Genomic DNA, 6,000 nt, shown 5'->3' on the forward strand with positions numbered 1-6,000 from the left:
AACATGGGAGGGTTATAGGGATGCTGTCGCCGCTGTAGGGCAGAAATCTGTGCAGCTAAAGCTCGACTGGAGTTGAAGCTGCCTGCACTGTGAAGGATATTAAAAAGGGCTTTTTAAAATATGTTAATAGCAAAAAGCAGGCCAGAAATAACACTGGCCCATTACTGGATCATGGACACCTCATAAACGGGGGTATAGACAAGGCAGAGACATTTAATGCTTTCTTCACCTCTGTCTTCAACACTGATGATGGGCTTGAGCACCCCCAGAGGCCTGGGCTAGAGAACCATGACTGTGCATATTATAATCTCCCAATGCGCCCTGAACTTGTGCAGGATTTGCTGCTCTGGCTGGATCCTTATAAGTCAATGGGGCCTGATGGGATTCATCCGAGGATACTTAAAAGAGCTAGTGGAGGTCATGGCGAGATCTCTCTCAATGATTTGTCAATGCTCTTGGGAATCTGCAGAGGTACCAGACGACTGGAAGTTGGCAAATGTTGTCCCAGTTTTCAAGAAGGGCAGCAGGGATGACCCCAGTAACTACAGGCCTATTAGTCTCACCTCAGTGCCTGGTAAGATTATGGAGAAGGTTATTCTGGGAGCTATTGAAAAACACCTAAAAGGCAACACAGTCATTAGTCCCAGCCAACACGGGTTCGTTAGGGGAAGGTCCTGCTTGACTAACTTGATTTCTTTCTATGACAAGGTTACCCCGCTAGTTGACCAAGGGAAGCCAGCTGAGGTAATCTTTCTAGATTTCAGAAAGACCTTTGATACTGTCTCTCACAGTATCCTTCTAAGCAAAATGTCCAGCATTCAGCTGGACAAGCACATAATGCATTGGGTGAGAAACTGGCTGATGGGTCAAGCTCAAAGGGTCATAGTAAATGGGGTCACATCAGGCTGGCGTCCGGTCACTAGTGGGGTTCCACAGGGGGGAAGTACTCTTTGATATATTCAGAAATTACTTAGGTGCAGGACTTGAAGGCCTACTAATTACGTTCATGGATGACACCAAACTGAGAGGAGTGGCTGACACTCTCAAGTGCAGAGAGGCCCTGCAGAGGGATCAGGACAAATCAGAGAACTGGGCAATCGCCAATGGCCTGAAGTTGAACAAGGAGAAGTGCTGGATTTTGCACCTGGCACATGGTAACCCTGGATATACAGACAGTCTGGGGAGTGAGAGGCTGGAGAGCAGCCCTGTGGAGAGGGATCTGGGGGTTCTGGTCGATGGCCAGTTCAACATGAGCCAACAGTGTGTCCTGGCAGCCAGGAGGGCCAACCGAGTACTGGGGTGCATCAAGCACGGCATCACCCGCCGCTCGAGGGGGGTGTGATTGTCCCACTTTACTCTGCCCTGGTGCAGCACCATCTTGAGTTCTAGGTGCAGTTTTGGGTGCCACAGTGTCAAAAACATTTGTCACGCCAATGAACAGGCCCAAGCAGATCCTTCAGCAAAGCACAGTTTATTTACACTCTTGCAAGAATGGGTGACCTAAACAAGTAGGCACACCCCACAGTAAGTTAAGGAACTGTTTATGTTCCCTATTCCTGACGCAAGGTTCCCTCCCCTGCTTCTCCACTGTAGTGGAGTAGTCCAGGGTTTACAGCCTATCCGACGCTTCTAATTAGCCTGTAAGTTTCCCGCCCCTGTTTACACATTGCATTCTAGCAGTTCACTTTTTACCTTTTAAGGTTTAATTCTGACCTTTCTTGCCCCCTTGGCTGTCTTTCCAATCACCAAAACGATCTATACCTTCTGGTGCCATCCTGTTCTATCTGAGCAAGATAGAAGTGGCTTTGTTCGGTCTCATCTTGGGCCATAAATCCTGCTCCATGTTCGGATCCGCCAAGTGGAGCCCAATTAAGTCCCTCGGTTTCTTGGACCGTAAACCACCCCAGGTGTCTTTGGAATGCCCAGATATCTCCCTTCTCTCTTCAGTCACCATAAAGTTTCTTTTCACTAGGGCAGAAACAAACTCTTGTCTTCCTAACACTAAGATGCAAAAACAACACTACATCTCATTTCTAACAACAGTACCAAAAGGATATAAAGATACTGGAGAGTGTCCAGAAGGAGGCCATTAAGTTGGTGGAGGGTTTAGAGGGGAAGCCGTATGAGGAGCAGCTGAAGGCACTTGGTCTGTGTGGATGACATACTACTAATAAATAAATAACCTCTCTCATGAACGCAGTTGATTGACTAGAGAGACAGAGTGGACTGAACTAAGCCTGTCAGGGACGCTCCTCGGGATGTAGCTACCTAGTGACTGGCAGGACTTCAGTAAGAAAAGAGTTTTATTGATAGAGGCTCAGAATGCCCTGATCTGATTGGTTGGCACGTATGCTAACAAGGCATTGAAAAAACCAACAGAGACTTAGGAGGGAAGTATAAATAAAGGGCTACAACCTGCTTGTGGTGTAGTTTGTTGGATCGTTCGAGAAGCAGCAGCAGCTGCCGCCGCCCGAAGAGCTACACAGGCAGTGCGCAGAGGAATCCTGAAGTGCGGCTTTCTTTTTTTTTTTTCTTTTTCTTTTTTTGTTTGTTTCCAACCCCCCCTCCCCGGAGATGTAGCAAGCAGCGGCTCGCTTGCTGCCCAGAACCTCTCGATGGGAAAATAAATCAGAAAAAGAAGTATTGCTCGAAAGACCCACCAGGGACTGAGGTAGGTGTTAGCGCAGTGCCAGGTCTCGGGTCATAACTGGTAAGAGCCGATAACGTGCTGCCAAAGGTAAAGAAGCCCCGCCCTGCCGCCGCGAAGCTCCTGGCACCCAGCCTCCCCCTGCACCTCCGCAGCACCTGCAGGTCCCAGAGCTCTCCAAGCCGGAGCAGGCGGCAGAGCAGCGCTCTCCGTGCCGGAGCTGCCGGCGCGCCCCGCCCGCCGCCTGCAGCCGCCGCGCTGCCGCCGCGCTCCCTCGTGCCGTCCTCCGTGCGGCCGCAGCCGCCCTGCAGTACCGGCCGCAGCCACTTGTCGTCGCTGTTCCCGCAGCTCGCTGAGCCGAAACCCGCGCCGCGAGTTCCGGCCTCTCGTGCCCGGGAAGGCCCCGCGGCCTCCGGCGCCCCGCGCGTCTGCCCGGCGGGGATCGGCGGCCGGCGCAGCCACCAGTCCCTCTTCGGTGCCGTGGTGTTGCTAGTTTGTGTTCTCCCCTTTTGCAGTGAAGATCTCCGCCTGGGGGTGGGTTGAATTCTCACCGATTCCTCAACTTGAATGATTTTGTTAATCGATCCTGAATATTCTCGTGTGTTCCTGCCCGTTTAAAGAAGCCGTGGTTCACTTCGTTAAATGACGGTTTCATGTTTAACGTTTGTTCCAGAGAGGCGGTACCGAGTGGGGCTCTAACCCTCGGCCACCCAGCCCATCTCCTGGCCCCACCTTTGGCAGCCCCGCTGGGCCTGCAGTGTCGGGTGTCCCTGCCGGGGCGCGGGCCGGCGCTGGGGTTCCCTGCTCCGCAGTCCCAGCAGACGCCCAGGAGCGGCACGGCGATCCTGGCGGTCCTACAGCTCGGGCTGCGGCTGCTCGGGGCCGCCTCTGTCAGCGGGCAGGTGCTGGGCCCGGCCCCTCCGGCCCCGGCCGGGGCCTGTGCTCCCCGGCACAGGCGGGCGTCTCGCTTGAGAGGGATAAGGCACGATTAGAAAAAGCGTTTTCCAAAGGCCGTCTTCCATCTAAATCCTTGCTGTATTTCTCGGAAAGCTGTTGCAAAAATCTTGAGATCATGTTAAAAAGTTCAAGACTCCAAGTGGCAGATCTGCCTTCCTGATCTTCATGCTGTTCTGCCTGTGAACAAGCTTTTCTCCAAAACTGGACAAAATGCAATGTGACCCCTTTATGGCCCAACTCTTGACACCAAGGAGTAATTCCCAAATACTTGGAGTGTCATTACAGAACTGGGAGGTGACAATGCTAATCTGTTTCTTTTTCCCCTCTCTATCATCAGGAAAGGCCTAGATGCAGTGGGGATCCTGATAGCCCGTTGTCTAGACAAGAGATGGGCTGGATAAGGACTCAGGCTTTTGTTGGCGGTGCTCCTGATCTGTCAGGTATGTGCTAGTGATGCTGTTCTGGGCAGCTTGGATGTGGTTTTGATAATATGGTCTTTCCCTGTGATACAAGATTAAAAAGGTGCAATCAATTAAAACATGCAATCAAAATAATTTTGAAAGAATTATTTACTAAATTGTGAAATAGATGTAAACCCTTCCTTATCAGGGTTCAGGATGATCAGGAATCCATTGTCCTGGGTAATGAAGAGGAGGAAGTGGAGAGCTGGTTCACTCTGGAGCCTGTGCATGTTGAGGCATGAATGCCTCCGCAGAGTAGACGGAAGAAACTGGTGAGTAAAAACCGGCACTTAACTTAACACGCATGCGATAATGGGCGGACACTTATGTAAATGATTTCTCGGGAAACTAATGAATATGTAAACCGTTTCTTAGAAACATTACACATAATTAAGTATCAGCTGTGTGTGTGTATATCTATATCTATATCTATATATCTATATCTGTATCTGTATCTATATCTACATCTATATCTATCTCACCTTACCCTGTAAGGCACGCACATTTTGGAGGAGCTATCTCCTGTGTGTCCGGCGCTGTGAATAAAGGTACCGACTGAACAGCACTTGGACTGTTGGGTGAACTTTCTTTGTTTCACACAGCAGCTCTCATAGAAAAATGTTTTAGCTATTGCTAAGACTTGGAAGACAGAATAGGTTAAAATGAGGGGTAATCAGAAGAATGATAGAAGTGCTCTTCGTTCTCTTGGCAGTTCTTTATACCCCTCTGCATCTAAAAAGCCAGAGTTACCAGCTTTACTGTAGCTCTGTGCCTTGGTTAAGCCAGGATTGAACCCATTTTCTTCCTAGTGGTTTTAAAGCCAGTGTCTGCCTCCAGGACTTGATAAGGCTAATATTGTGGCTCCTGCTGGGAACAGTGAGTCTCTGTGAGGGCCCAGCCCAGGCAGGTGCTGGGCCCGGCCCCTCCAGCCCCGGCCGGGGCCTGTGCTCCCTGGCATAGGTGGGTGTCTCACTTGAGAGGGATAAAGCACAATTAGAAAAAGTCGGGGGAAAAGAATGGTTGTGAAATACCTGTCAGAGTTTCTGAATAAGGATTTAAATAGATACTGATTCCTTAGCTTTTAAAAGAATGGCTGAGGAGATATGGAGTGGAACAATTTAAGGTTGTGAATGGTGCTGAGAAAACAAACACAAGTGCTTATTCATATTTCTCTTAACAAAAGAGGTAGGAGAAACTGAATAAAATCTGACACGAGTTTAAAGCAAAGGAAAAAAAAAATCATTTTCTCATACAGAGCGTAATTAGAGTTTATACACAGAGGATGGTGTGGAGGCCAAAACCATGAATGAGTTCCAAATGGTTTTGAAACTTCTTCATGAAATGAGACTCCATCAAACTGACAGATGCAGTTTTTTTTTTTTAAAAAAAGAGTTCCTAATCTGAAGATGTTTCAGTGGAATTCTCACCTGTGCTTAGTTCTCACATTCCTGCCAGAAGCACCATAGTGGGCAGGCAGGGCCTTAATTGGACCCAGCTCCCCCGGGCTAATTGATGATGATCAGCAGTGGGCCCGGAGTATTACTTGCCAACTATTACCAAGATTCTGAATATATGGGATTAATACAATTTATAGCCACGGGGTTATAAAGAAAATACAGCTGCTTTCAGGAGGCTAGTGTGTTTGGTTTGTGCACAGTGAGAGTAAAAGCACAGCATAAGGGGGAAAAAAAAAAAAAAAAAAAAAGGGCAGCAAAAAACCAAACCCGCAGCCCGTTTACAGAGGTCGTATTTTAAGGCTTATTGTAATTAGAAGCTGAGTGGATGACAGTGAATAAGGAAGGGATAATAGGTGAAGGATGTACCACGTCTCCATGTGTAGTGTAGAAGCTACAGGATGTAGGAGAATGGGGATGTGCCCCTCTGGTCTTCAAGCATCTAAGATGATGATACAAAAAGGAGGAGAATAACCCCTTT

This window comes from Apus apus, chromosome 25 (genome assembly GCF_020740795.1).
Source record: "Apus apus isolate bApuApu2 chromosome 25, bApuApu2.pri.cur, whole genome shotgun sequence".
Classification (NCBI taxonomy): domain Eukaryota; kingdom Metazoa; phylum Chordata; class Aves; order Apodiformes; family Apodidae; genus Apus; species Apus apus.